A 15,764-nucleotide genomic window follows, 5' to 3' on the forward strand; every position below is an offset into this window, starting at 1 on the left:
AGAGTTTGGCGAGGTATCTTTGCCTTACAGTGAGGTTCCAGGTATAACTTATATTTCTGCCTATTTCTACGCATCTTTGTTAAAAAACAAACAAACAAACAAACAAAAAAAAAAACAATAAAGATGTACAGTGCTCGAGACGAATCGTTGACGGAGCGCTTTGTCACGTACGAGGGGGCGGGGCTTAGCTCGCGCGAGACTAAACATGTCAACTGAAAAATAACGGTAGAATTTATAAAACTGATTTGCCGTCGTTCACTTGCGAAACCGCCCAACTTTTCAGTCAGGTAATGTTATTAATTATTGTCTTTACTGTTGTTTATAGATTTACTCAGTCTTTATTACTTTGTGTAAGTCTGAGGTAACGTAGACGGCCGAGCCGTGTGTTAGGCTTACCTCAGTGGTTATGTTGTCGTAGTAAAAAAACAAAAACAAATAAAAAAATATACCTTCGTAATCTAAAATTAGTCAAAGTGGCCTAAAAAGTAATGGCAAAAAGATAGAAGCTGCTGAAAGTTTGGACAATTTGACTGTTAAAAGCGTGGACAATAGAAATTGTGTTGAATTAAATATTTTCTTTTCGGCATATGTAAATGTAACATGTCTGACGGCATCAGTTTACAGAATTAAGTTCATGGTCAGTGCCTTGCCCAGTATCAAACTAAATACAGTTTCTTGGGAATATAGCATAGGTGAGCTTAAACTAGGGTGACCATACGTGTTGTAATTAATTGATGTTTTTAAATCATTGTCATTTATGTTGTATGTTAGCATGTTTGCCTACGTCCGGTTTATCGACGACAACATCCGTCAGATAGTGCCCTTGGACCATATAAAAGACTTCTGTCCACAGGACGTCAAGGATTTTGAAATAAAGAAAAAAATATCATATTTTGTGGAAGAAATCCCCAGAGGACCAGGGACAATAGTACAAAGCACAGATATTAAAATTGGCTGGTAGGATTTTAAAGCTATACCTCCTAAATATATCTAACGTTAACCATTTTATTTTAAGCACATTCTTGTACAAAATCTGTTGCATTGCTAGAAACGTGGGTATTATAGTCCCTGCTACAAAATATTCTGATAACAACCACCAAAATCTACACTGGTGACTGACAAAGAACTACTGTAGTTATTTTTGTGTGACATTTTATTTTAGGTTTGTTGTTATTTATATTTTCTTTCTTTCTTTCTTCTATTAATCAGAAACTAAAGAGGAATTAACTCGTGAGAGAATCTCGATACCCCCACTCGATAGTGATGAGGAAGACCGGTCATCCTCGAGAAGGTCCATGAATCCATCTGTAAGCTATTTGATGCATGTCTTTATAGAAAGTGATGCCCAGTTTTTTGTTTGTTTGTTTTTTTTTTTTTGTTTTGTTTTTTAAGTCTCAGTTAAAGTGTTAGTGTAGTTAGTTACTAAAGTGTCAGTTAAAACGAAAATCTATTACGGCTTGTTTCTGCCATGGTTTTAAAAAAAAGTAACTGAATTTTTTGTCAAAATTCTGACATATTTTTTATTTTTTTATTATTATATTCAGTTTGCACGAAGTTCATATCTTGCAATTCTGATTTTTTTTTCTTGTCTCGAAGTTCTACCTTTATAACATGCAGTTGTGGGGTTTATTTCTCACAATTCAGAGAAGAAAAGAATTGCGAGTTTATCACACACAATGCAGAGAGAAAAAAAAAACTCAGAATTGTCAGGTATAAACAATTATAATTTTGAGATAAAAAAGCCACAATTACATTTTTATTTTATTTTTTTATTTCGTGGTGGAAACAAGCTTCCATACCAATCAGCTATGAGCTGAAATCATAACATTACAAACTTTTATTTAGTAGAATAAGTATATAAACAACGTTGTCCTCACTACATTGCATTTATTATATTTCGTAAAAGTTTTACCTGCCAACTGGCAACTGACACTGTTACATATACTCGCCAGCGCCAATTTTTACTCGCATCTGGCGCTTGGCAAGTGATAATTTTAGGCTCTGCGTGCGCTATATCAAACTTTTTTTCTGTCATTATCAATGAAGGTGTACCATCGATAAATACCGATAACCGTTTTATAGCCCAGACCTACACACATATAAAAAAAAAAACAATAAATGGAAATGGCAGTATTATTACAGTAAGCCTATTGATTGGACGGAGATAGTGTCAGTTTGTTTTAGTGTTACAATCAACGTGTAATGAGTATTTAATGTTTTGTGAGAATTGAACGTTGTGTGAAGTATTTTCTGTTTTTTAAAGTGTGACAACACAAATGACAAGAAAAAAAAAAAGGCAGCAGTTCAAAGCATACAAAAAAAAGGAAGAATTTAATGGATATCCTAAAAGAAAAGAAAAAAGTTATCCCAGACCAGTTTTGAATCACAAGAGGAACATGTCCCCATGGCTGTGCACAAGGAACTGCAAGACAAATATTACAACCTCAAAAAAAGGATGCGAGAGGAGGAGATGGCTAATGAAGAAAATGGGAAAAAAAATTAAATGCTTAAAAGAAGAGAAAAGGGACATGAAGGCTGAACTGCAGCAACTAAGGTGGTTAAACCTAAATCTCCAAGAGGAGCTTTTCCAAAAAAAAAAAAGTGAGCATTTTCAGACTTTTTAGCTATTAATTTAATATAGAAGGTTCTTAGAATTGGACACTTTTAACTGCAACTTAAAGCCAGTGATTATTTTTATTATTATTGTTTTGGCAACAAAACTAATTTTAAGTGTTGCTTAATATGATATTACAGTAACACAGAATGAGACCTCTTCTGCAGTCCATACTCCACTCCCACAACAGCCATTTCATGGTCCAGAAAAACTAGCAGAAGAGCAAACAGACATGATACCCAAAAGTGAGCATTTTCAAACTGTTTGGCTATTAATTTTACATGCATGTTTTTAACGTTCTTAGAAAGAATTGGACACTTTCAAATGTAACTTAAAGGCTGTGATTTTCCCCTTTTTTTGGAACAAAAATAAAAGTATTACTTTATCTCATATTACAGTAAAACGAAAAGAACCACAGACCTCTTCTGCAGGCCACACTCAACTCCCACAGCAACCAGTTCTTGGTCCAGAAGAACCAGAAGAGGAGCTAAGACACAGCGATGGCAAGGTATTTTCTAACTGTAATTGTATTTGTAGTTACAACATTACAAACACGTTACAAAACTAAGCAACACCAAGGGTTATGCCGATAGATGATAGGTCAGAGATATCAACGAAAGCAGATGTCTTTTGTCGATAGTCAAGATGATATTAGGCTCATTCTCCTATAAATGTATTAAATTATTATCATTATTATTAGGCGGCCTATTATAATTGGGCTAGAACCTTGTAGTCGGTGAAGGAGTCTCCCAACCACAAACAGACGTACATCGTCTGCTGATAAAAGGTATTTCATCGCATTTTAACAAGTAAACTGAAAGGCCTATATGTGCAATATTTTTAAACGATCCCTCAATAACTGAGTTTAAATGCCACAGTTATGTTAGAATGCATTTTATTCTTGTTTCTGTGGTGGCATATTGGGCTCGTCATGCGGTGCGCGGTCCGGAGCAATGTATGAACGATGTATCCGTTCAATTGAACTTTACTGCAAATATATGAACTTACCTGTTTTAAATACTTTTTTATTTAAAGTGTTCATTTATGTCCAATATTTGGTGTTAAACTGTTGGTCTTTAAAATAAATTTGATTAAATTTAAAAACGATTTGAAAAAAAGTGACCATATCGCCCAACACTAAGACACCAGTGTCAGATGCAATATATGCATTAGCTTAATAATGAACAAAGGAGGCAACACTAGTAATAAAATGAAACATTTACTAACAAAACACAACATCTACCTCAAGCAGTATTCCAAATAAATTTTCAAGTCACACAGATTAAATTTTCGGGAGCGTATGTGACCAAAATGGTGGCGATTTCGAGCCCTGCCACCAGCAAATGTCTTGTGATTCCTGTGATCACTTGAAATTGAAAACATACATTAGCCTAACTCTGTCTGCCCTGAATTACATGCTGTGATTTTTCAACAAACCCATATTATAGATACAAATGCATTGTCAGATTTGTGACCCAAGATCTGACCGTTTCACCACTAGTAGGCAACAGTACTTAGCCCTACCTGTTGGTGCCAAGTATCCAGTAAAACCAATTGTCAGGGACCCAGCAGTCAAAAATAATAGGGCATCGAAAAAAAACAAGCAGCACGTCGGCCGCATATTTAGACGGATGGACCCCGCGACAGAAACTCGGGAATCTCCGCTATTATCCTCACAGCCCACACCACGGAAACTTAAACTCAAAAGAAACCAATATTAACAAAAAATATACAGTACAGCGAACTAAATTGTGTGAACTCCAACTAGTTAACATGTACTGATATTTAATAAAGTATTATGAATGAAAAGCAAACCGAGTCTGTGTCTTATTACTAAATATATGGAAAAAAATTCAAAATTCATAAAATAAATGAATCAAACGATTGAAAGAAAATATTGAAATAATTAATGCTTGCCTGTGTGTGCATGTGTGTGTGTGTTACCGCTCCCTGATGTGTGGCCGCATCATGGGCCATCACACCAATATAATGGTCAAACCTCTTTTTTTTGCATATTATTCTGTGTTTTTTGTTTTCAGGATCTAGGATACGGAGTCATGATACCCACAAAAAAATGGGACATTGTGAGGAGAGTTGAGGGTGACTCAAAATTCTGTAAGAGCCTGGCTGTTGTTATATGGGGTACCACAGTCCTCAAACAGAGGAGCGTTACTGGCATGAAATGCAACTCTAAAAAAGCTGCTGAGGCAAAACCTCCTCTGACTCCTGAAAAGGTGTCAGCTATCAAAGGTAGGACTGTCAAATCTAGCAACAGTATAATTAAATTTAAACAAGACATTATTCAGCTAATATATATAAGATAACTCCAAAATCACTTGAGGCTGAATTAGATAGCACAATTTTATAAATCTTAAAACATTCTATAAAATACTAGATATCATAAAAATACACATTTGATAAATGCCCGGAAAACAATAGGGGTGCTCCGATTGATCGGCTACCGATCACAATCGGTTGATAACTCAATTTTGCCAGCACATGTCACATATGCTGCTTGATTTTTACTTGAGAGTGGTCAGATTTAAAGTCTGATATTAGTCCATCAGTTCTTAAACTTCAATTTTTGTTTGTGTGTGTGTATGTGTGCTCCAAACAAGAATGTCTGTCTCAGAAGCTGAAGGAAAGAGGCCCACACCTCAGAGGAAATAAATAAGCGCCTCCTAAGTGTGCGAAAATACCTGGCTGAGAAGATCAGTGACATAAACCGGATAAAAACTGTCATTGGTAAGTATTTACATAATTTACACAAACCAGTCGTAAGGGTAATTTTTTTTTTTTATTGAGATTTATATATCAATAATAATAATAATAAACAAGCTTTCCATGGATGTATGATTTGTTAGGAGGACAATATTTGGCTGAGATTCAACTATTTGAAAATCTGTAATCTGAGGGTGCAAAATATAGAGAAAATCGCCTTTAAAGTTGTCCAAATGAAGTCCAAAGCAAAGCATATTATCAATCAAAAATACGGTTTGATATATTTACGTTAGGAAATTTACAAATATCTTCTTGGAAACATGATCTTTACTTAATATTCTAATTATTTTTTGGCATAAAAGAAAAATATATAATTTTGACCCATACAATGTATTGTTGGCTATTTCTACGAATATACCTGGTGCTACTTTTGTGCTCCAGGGTCACATTTATTCACTCACTCATTACAACAGACGACACTGAATGGCACATAAACCAATGAGATATTAAGCATATAATAAATTAGGAAAACAAAAAAAAAAAGAATATATAAAGACTGTCTGCTGGCTAGCGTGTTGGTCAGTGTGCATCAATTTACCCCTTAACTGTCACCGTCCCACCTGTGGGACACTTGGCGCTCTTTTTTTGTTGTTGTCCTTTTTCTCTATAAAAAACTTTTAGTAATCATCATAAATTATATATCATTTGAAAGCTTAGAAGCCCAAGATTCATCCTGTGAAAACCATTTTGAAATCGGTTGCGTTACCATGGAAATGGTACTTTAAAATCTTATGGCGGTCTCCTCCCCCTTAGTGGGCGGTGTCAAGTGTCATATTACAAAATGCATTTCGGGCTTTTAGAATCAAAACTTTTTATAATCTTGGCAACAAACATATCATTGGAAAGGTCTGAGTCTCGGGATTCCATATTTGGTGGTTATTTTGAGTACTGAAGTAAAATTGACAGCAAATCTAGGGAAAAATTCATTAAACAAAATTCAAAGGAGTTTTGATGGCTCCCAGTGGCTGTTTGTGGTATGACGCCCTAAATAAAATCTCACAGGTGTAAGGGAAACAGGTCAATTTAGCTCAAAGGGAATCATTTAAGATTTTAAAGGGAATTTGAACAGAATCACTGTTTCACGGCTGATCACTGAAACGGCCAGTGATTCGTTGAACGGGCCGTATAACATCAACTCTGCAATGGATATTATTATCCAAAGTATAGTGAAAACACTATTAATTAGCACAGTAACAAGATCGGCAGTTTAAGACATTAACTTGTAGGCACAAAACACAAGATACTTCTCTTTTCAATATGAATAAGGCTTTATTAGATAAATCTAAGACATATAAACTAATCTAACACAAGCACACACACTCACACATTCACACAAGTTGCAGGAAGATAGAAAGTTAGGGAAGAATGAATTAAAGAGAATGAAAATGTGAAATCCCTAGTTTACAGCAATATGTGAAATTGCATAGACATGAACAACCATAATCACTTAATTAACCCTCGCATTGAGTTCCTCAGTGAGGTTAAAATTATATTAGATTCACCAGTACAGATCAGAGTCTGGAGGTACGTTACTTGCGTTGCCTGTGTAACGGGGTTACCTTTGTTGTCCTTGAAAAGGGGGTTTCCCGAGGTTGCTGATTGGCCGGAAGTTCAGTAGTCATTGAAGTGACGTCTTGGGAAGCCCGTGGTTGGGCGTTGGCTGACGATGCGGAGTTGTGGGCTGGTTGAAGTTTTAGTCGGGCACTCGAGGTCAGACTCGGAGACACGGCATTACAAAACTTAACTCAGAACACGAAACTCTCAAACGGAAAAGAAAAGAAACTAAAATAAAAGAAAAGAAGTAAAGTTTGACGAGACTAGGTGGTGTTCCTTCTCATCGTGACTAAGTAGCAGCAGGCGTGCAGACCGAAGCACGCTGGAACGGCGCTCGAAGAAACACTAAAAGTGATGACTAAAAGCATGACTAAAAGCTAAAAATACAAGCAAAAGCTAAAAGCAAAATTTGATGGTGTCCTGAGTATTTAAACTGGCATTTTGGCCACACCTCAAATGTTGTCTTGACCAATTAGATATTGTCTTTGCTCGGGGTGTTGCGATGTTTGTCCTACCCATTCATAAATCATATGTTATCTTATCAATCATGTGGTCCGAATTTTCCCGCTCTTGCAGGGTATAATTTGGACATGATTCCTATGATAAGAATATGATACATTTGACAAATAACTGATGGTCAGAAACGTTTCAAGCAAGATGATTCTAACACACACATACATGAAACATGAATATGAATACTTAAACTATTCAACAGTTATTAAAAAGACATACACAATAAGTGATTAGAAACATGATAGTCAAATGTGTAGGTTACATATTATGATATGGAATAAAGCAATGGACTGATATTCCTTTAGATTCCTTCCTCTGTAGATGAACACAAAATGAAGATGAAGACTGTGCCATTCTCTGACATAAGGATGTTCTAAGAAGACCAGAGGTTAAAAGGTCTCCTTAGGGATTTCAGTCTGGTTCTGCTAGGTGAGGGGAAGTCAATCCAACGATCTTGTTTACTCTCATGGGTTTACATGTGATGGTAACGCTGTGCATCTCTTTGACCATCAATCTGGATTACTTGCTCCAAATTTGACAATCTCTTCTCTGAATTGAAATTTGTCAATAATTGTTCTAATGGTGTTAATGTTGAAAGCTGTTCTCTGAAAGAGTTGGTTGGTTATCTTGCTTCTGACTGTGGTGCTAGGAGTTGATTTTACAACATCTTGTTGCCTTTCTGTGGAATTCGGGTCCTCGTGTTTCAACCATGCTCACGATCGAATTTTTAATTTGTCTGGTTCGGGTCTGATACGCTACACAGGAACCTCATTTTTTTTTTCATATCAATTCAATCAAATTTGGAACATAACTTATTTAGACACAAGGCTTTAATTTTATACCAATTTTAGAGTAAAACCTGTTATGTAAAATATTTATAATAAATAAAATAAAATTAATATAGCGCATTTTATTTACAGTACATTTAAACTTCTACACCTTTTTGATACTTTAATTTTTTTTTTAAAAATTCCACTTTTGCCAGAATCTGCTAATTATCTTCTTTAAAAAGATATATTCCAAAGTGTTCATAAATTACAATAATTTAAGTTTGGATAGTGCACTTTAATGCCTATTTTAAAAAAATGGGGGGTGACAGTTAAAGGGTTAAAGCAGCACATTAATATACAACGGTGATTAAACTGACTTGGAACTACCTGTGCATTAAATGGTTTTACTGCATACCTACCAGCCAATCAGAATGGAAAAACTAACATTAACTAATGGATCCCTTATTTTAAAGTGTTACTACATTTTTTAAATATGTTCAAGAGTGTTTCACTTAGGTCTGTTATTGTAGGAACATTGGCTTTACATTTCCATGCTTCTAAACATGACGCTGAACAGAACGAACTGTGATTAGTTGTTTTACTTATGAACATAAAAATGAGTAATGGACAAAAAGTTCACAGCTGTGAATATCTTGAATCTGCTAAATGTGCACCCAAAGTGTTGGAAAATTAAGCATGATGATGTTTTGTCAACAACTAAGTTTTTTGCAACTTTTTTGAGATTGCCATATGAATATTTATACTACGGGGCCATTGAATGCTTGAATCTGATTGGCAGACGAACGTTCTGAGGTGTGCAATTATTTTCTGGGTAACACACGGCAAACGTAGTTCCAGGCAGCTCTCTTGACCGCATTAAAATTCCATATCACTTCACATAGTTAACTGTAATAATGGAAATTACAGGACTAACAAAAACAACAACATTTCCGAAAGCAAATAAACATGAGATTTTTTACTAGCGAGGTAATAAAAGCTCTGTTTAAAGATGCTGCTGCAGCCTATTTCACACAAGCTCTCTTTCTCTTTTTCTTTCTCTGTGTGTCTCTGTCTCTCGCTCTCTTTCTAATAAATTCATTAATAACTGCATTAGAATGCTATCAACGGCTAATGCCTCTATTATCAGCTTTTTAATGACGTTTTGGAACCAGCAAAAGAGGAGTTGGATGAGATGTGGAAGAAATAATCCTACTCACAATAGCCTTTTAAGTACAAAAACCGGACAGATCCCTTTAAATAAATCATCTGATCGATGTCTTGAGGTGTGGTACCCGTAGTATAAGCGAAATAATTGACTTAGGGCCGTTGAATTAGTAGAAAAATAATGCACACCCAAGGATTATTTTTATAATAATTCAACAGCCCGTCATCAATTATTCCTTTTATACTACATAATGTATGGATAATCTCACATACTGGTAATGTGGTTTAAGTGGTACATTGTCCTAATGAATTCTTCTTCTCTTTTGCAGGTCTAAGCCAGCCACAGTGAAGCCACAAACACACTTCATAATTCCTGTATCTCTATAATACATTAATTAATAATAATAATAAAAATATCTTATGGAATTTTGCCTCTTTGTTGCCATCTCTGTTTGAAACCTGCAATTGCAGCTGTGTGCGGAATTATCTTCCTTGTGTGGGTTGTGAGTCAGCACAGCTCCGAATCTAATATTTTGAGGAGTTTGTGTGGCAGTCAAATCACTGCATCGGTGTGGATATTGTACTTTGCATTCTATCCTACATCTTGGAATATATGACCCAGATAAGCATTTTCATCGGATATTGTCATCTGAACAAAGTAAGTAACAAGTCTGCCACATTTGTTCTGACCAACTGAGGAAAAAAAAAGCATTACAATAAATTGCTCTACAATGGTGATTTAATCTAAATTAACTCAGATCAAATCAGACCGTGCAAATTATTATTATTATTATACTTTATTCTTAAATTGTTAATATTAACAACATCAGCATTGTGTGACTATGAGTATAGTGTATAAGCAAGTAGATTTCAATTTCTGTACAGTCTAATCTCTAATTGTCATCACACTTAAATTTCATATTAAGAAATTCTTTTAACCCAAAAAGCAAGTTAAGCTCCTTTTGAACTGGTTGTCTTTAAAATACAAATCTTGTGTAATCCCATGCTATCTGTAATCAGAAGCACATTTAAAACTGAATATAATTTAATTTCATTCACATTTGTTTCATAAACACATAATCCCTTCTGGATTACAATCCGCCATCAAAATGATACATTTAATTATTTCACCTGCTTTGAGAAAAGGCTATAAACGATCTGCCACCTGCAGGATCCTCACATGTGATAGCCTGGTAGTCAGGACAACTTCTTTTGTTCATAGACATGACGTAAATCGAAAACTTAGCTTATTAAAAACTCAGTTATTATAAACCGTTGTGAATCGGGCTTAAAGTAAGGCAATAGTTTCGAGCACTGGCTGGTTATGTACTTGTGCAAATTATTGATTTTTAACCAGAAAAAGTTACAGACTGCAGCTTTAATTAATGGCCTTATTACCAGCTATCAGCTAAAAAATTAAATCAGAAATACAAAACTGCAATGGAAACCAATAAATATGTGCAAATAAAGACCAATACAAACTCGTAATGGAACCATCAGAACCAATACAAAACTGTGACGGAAACCAATTAAATATGTGCAAATAAAGACCAATACAAACTCGTAATGGAACCAGAACCAAATAGAAAACTGTGATGGAAACCATTATGTACAAATCGTGACCCAATACAAATTTGTAATGGAAACCTATACAAACCAATAAATCCTAATGGAATATGCCCAAAACACACTACGTAATGGAAACCATTTGGTAATGGTTTTAATGGTTAATGGCTGATGGTTTGTAATGGTTTTGTAATGGAAACCATTAGAATTTCTGTAATGGTTTCTATTGTTTTTTTCAGCAGGGTCTTGAGCGTACCGCCACCTCTCCGTGCGCCCAGAACGTGCTTTTAGCGTACCGGTACGCTCATTTGGACATCTGTTTTTAATAGAGGTTTTAATCCTTTGCCTGCGCTGCCGCTTTTCAGAGCGCCCTTCATAATGCACGCTTCCTAATTCGTCCCACCTAGAGCAGAGACTACATTACCCATACACCCTTGAGTTTTACAAGGGAAAAGCGCATGCGTCGCTTTTGCCGCTTTCAGTGTCAACAACTCAACGTGGCCGGAGAGGGGTGTGTGAAACGCGCACACTCGGCTCGGTAAAAATACAAATACATTGAACAACACTTAATATGCTCTCCTGGCTTCAGACTCTGAGTACTAAAAGAACACGGTCAGAATCAGATGACTCGCTGGCTGACACCCTGTTCTACTGTTCTATGGTTATGTTATGTTTTATAATTTATTTTATTTACATTTTGTTAAAACAAATTTCAATACCCTTTTGCACATTTTATTTATGTTCAGTAGCTCTTTCTAGCGCAAGCAAATACACAAACTAATAAAAGGATTTATTATTTTTTATAAGGTCGTCTGTTGACTGCTGTATAAAAAACCCCTTCAACATAGTTGTTGTTACCTCAGGGAATGAGGGGAGTCATCAAAAAAAAAAAAAAATATATATATATGCTATAATAGAGTACCGGCACCTCTTTTGGGCCATTTAAAGCACTGAACCAAACATATAAAAGGTTACACTGGTCAGGTTAAATAGACCGTAGTATACCGGTCCACTCTGCTGTTATGCCAAGGACGTTTTTGCTCATATGAAGAGGATGATCTTTTCCGTCTAGTTTACATTAAAAAAATAAAAAAATATTATAGTTTAACATTCAGATACATTGCGAATATGGAAACATTTGGATATGTGCCGAACGAGACGTGAGCAATAACCTCCAAATACATCCCAGATAGCAAAATCTTCCGGGCCTTTTCTGGATTCCTCTGGCATTTGTTTGGTTTGTGTACGTTGTTGGCAAATGGATGGCAAACCTGAAGAGTCCCGGAATCGGTGGTGGCGCAACTGGAGGTGGTGGAGGGAGGGGCATTATTTTATGGCTCTCTTCTGGCAAATATGAAACATGCCAGATTCAACGTATTTTTCAGTTGCTGTTGTGGGAGTGATTGTGAAATGAATTAAACAAGTATTTCCTCTCCAGTTTTATCATAATATATATATATATATATATATATATATATATATATATATATATATATATATATATATATATAAAGCCTCTAATGGACAAGGTTGTCTTTGTCATAATTTTATGAAATTACATGGTTATACAATTTTTTAAATGTATGTAAAGGTAGGGTCTGACCATAATTAACTTGACATAATAAAATAAAAACTTATACATGATATTTAAGTATGAAAAAACTTATTAAAACATTTATGATTTACCCTTTGACCTTGCTGCCGCGCCATTTTAAACGGAGTCGGACAGTTCTCATCCTCAGACTGTACCTGAACTGCGTTGAGGTAAAGTGTGTTGCTTAAGCTGAACTATGATTTATTTTTGTTTAGTAATTCCATTAACTGTCCTGCAAATAGCCAGTAACCTAATTTTATTTCCTGATGTATAGGTGGTAAGTTAAGTATGATATGATAAGCATAAACTGTCCGGTTTTTGAATGGTTGTACCAGACCTTAGCGTCAGCACTTAACCAAGCCCGTTTCTCTTCTCCGTTCATGTACATTTCCTGACAGATTTCACCGGTGACTATCAAGAGCCAAGTAAAAGTAAGGTAAGTTGTGTTCTGTATGTTTTTTAACTCTTGTCCTTTTTTTTTTTTTTTTTTTTTTTTGGCATAGGCTATGTAAACGTCTTTTTTTATCTAAGTAGATTTTTTTTTTTTTCGCCCCTAAAGTTAACGTGCCCTCGTGAGCACCAGGCAGATTGTCATGGCAGCTTTAGATGACAGCAATTTGATGAGAAAATTGCATATGGCGTATGAAAAGGCAGTTTATTTGTATTATAATAGCACATTTTTTGAGTATTCAATGGTTGTTTGAAGAAATCCGTATAAAAGCCACTTCTTCGTATCTATTTTACACCGCATGGCGTGGTCAAAATGGCGCTGTCGTTATGTCTGTTGGTCACCGAAAGAATGCAGGAGGCAGACATTTTCCCGCTTTATTCTGCCTACTACATGAGGGATGCGCCAGCCTTATTATAAATTTGAGTTTGACATGTTTTCCACTTAGTTTTGGGCTTTTATAAAAACCCGTGCCTTCATGAGATCAGGCGAAGTTAGCGCTTGAACTCTCAGGCCGGCGACACACTGGATGCGTGGCGTGTCGGTTTTTTATTCGGTTCCCATGTTAACAGGTTAGAGCATGCAGACTGCCTGCGTGAGACGCGCAAAACGCGTGCATGCTAGAAATAGAACCGACGCCTATTTTTCACGCGACACGCGCGTGTGTCGGAAGCGTTTCAAGGCAAAATATGTTTACATGTCATTTTGTACACAAATGCATATTAATTCATGACATTTTGATATTTGAAAGTCTATAGGTTGGCATAAATTCAGATATAAATGTAATTTAAAAAATAAAATAAATTATTATAGATTTTCAAATATTGCACCTGTCAAACATACTCTATTTTGCCGTCAATACTGTTGACGGTGTCCTATCAGTAGGTGTGTAAAAAAAAAAAAGTTTATATTGTTGTCATGAAGACAAGAGCCTGGTTTTTCGGTGGCCTTCCTCTGTCACCTACAGCAGCAGCAGCGCGCCAGCGCCGCGTCAGACACGCTTCTGGTGTGTAAAGACACAGAAAACGCGAAGCAGCCATCACGCTTCTGGCACTAGCTTACTTATGATATATAAAAAAATCTCAGATTCTGTCAATTTTATGGAAAGGGTCAATAAAACAGCTGGAGAACAATTGTCACATAACATTTAGCCTACCTCAGGAAAGCAATTTAATGACCATAATATAGGCCAGAGCACGTAAGTTGGCTAGAAAAAAAAAGAGCTATAGAGTATTTAGCTAAATATGTGTAGCCTATTATATTACACATTTATTATATTTTTACTTGTATCATTAATGTTGTTATTATAATAAAAAACACATTATATTTAATTGGAATTATTTTTAATACTACCAGCTGATAAGGCTATCTGTATGTTTACAGTATTAGGTGAGGTTTTTTTCTTGAGAAAAAATAATGCCTAACTTGTGTACCTTATATTTATCCAAATTAGTCAATATTAAACAAAATAACAAGAATTCAACAAACAAAATAAAATTCATAAAATATATTAAAACAATAATAAAAAAACAATACAACCATATGTTGTCACTAAACCTAATAAAATTCAATTTAGATACTAAAATGTTTTGACAATCACAATACATTTATTGTGATGCAAGATTTTTTTTTTTTTATATCCCAACAAAAAAATCTCACTCCAAGCAAAACTCAAAAGTTGGCAGCTATGAGTTCGTGTTGTTTGAAAATCAATGTACCACAGCCTTTTTGTACCCTGGAAACTCCAGAGTTCTCGCAAGAGCACAATTTTAATTCTCGCTGCGAGACACTCTGGCAATGAAAAATGATGCACATTACTTTTGCCACTTGTATTGCTTGGAGCCAATCACATCGGTGTATCTGATATAGGTGGTATAAGATCACTAAACCGATGACAGTCATGGTGCTATCCAATTGCGTAGAAGTCCGGACGTTTTAGTTTTTATCCTCAACAACAAAAAAATGTTCTTTCCCGTGTTCATTGCACGGTTTCTATCTTATTCAACAATTGAGCCTGACAGATTTTTACATGGAATAAAATTATCAATGAGCTGCAGGCTTCAACAGGAAATATTTTTCATTACCTTTTCTAAGTATATTTGAATGGAGCTGTTTTATTTGGCTAGTGTAACACTGTGTGCCTTGATCAACGTATGTTTATTGAAATTTGAAAGATTTGATTTCAAATTTCAATACAAATAAATCAAATTTATGTGACTAATGTTTACCATACAACAAAGCCTAAACCAACAGTAAAACACACACTACAAGACACACACACAAATAAATACATTCATAAACACCCTAAATAAACCTTTTCTCTAAATCAGTAGCATTAACAAATGTTTGTGTTTGGTTTTCCCCAGTTCACAATGGAGCGGTCCCAGTGGAGTAACATGCGCAAGCGAGCCATAAAAAGGACAAATGACAGAATTTTAGAGGTACAAAGAAGTCTTTGCACAGGTGTCGTAGAGCACAGTGAGATGGTGAGTAGTGACTTTGGTGAAGTTGTGGACACTGAGGTGAGTGAGGATGAGGTCTCTGAAGATGATGAGGAGGATGATGAGATTTCTCCTCCTTTAGATTTGTCGACTGCTCTGTCTGACTGGGCTGTTGAGTATGGTGTATCATTAGTGGCATTGTCTGCTCTTCTGTGCATCCTTAGAGTGCATCACCCCTTTCTTCCAAAGGATGGGAGAACCCTTTTAAAAACGGCAACCAGGTACACTCTGGAAAGGTTGGCTGGTGGGGTGTTTTTCT

General features: G+C 35.6%; 1 long non-coding RNA gene across 1 annotated transcript; it reads left to right on the forward strand.

Annotated features, from left to right (window-relative positions):
- The first annotated feature begins 235 nt into the window (after positions 1 to 235).
- On the forward strand, positions 236 to 9,822 carry LOC122140477. Its single transcript, XR_006157159.1, has 9 exons — positions 236 to 287; positions 772 to 957; positions 1,210 to 1,307; positions 2,264 to 2,601; positions 2,755 to 2,859; positions 3,013 to 3,122; positions 4,654 to 4,864; positions 5,233 to 5,359; positions 9,726 to 9,822. It is a non-coding gene; the product is annotated as an uncharacterized LOC122140477 (long non-coding RNA).
- Positions 9,823 to 15,764: the final 5,942 nt, after the last annotated feature.

Source organism: Cyprinus carpio, chromosome A4, assembly GCF_018340385.1.
Source record: "Cyprinus carpio isolate SPL01 chromosome A4, ASM1834038v1, whole genome shotgun sequence".
Lineage (NCBI taxonomy): Eukaryota > Metazoa > Chordata > Actinopteri > Cypriniformes > Cyprinidae > Cyprinus > Cyprinus carpio.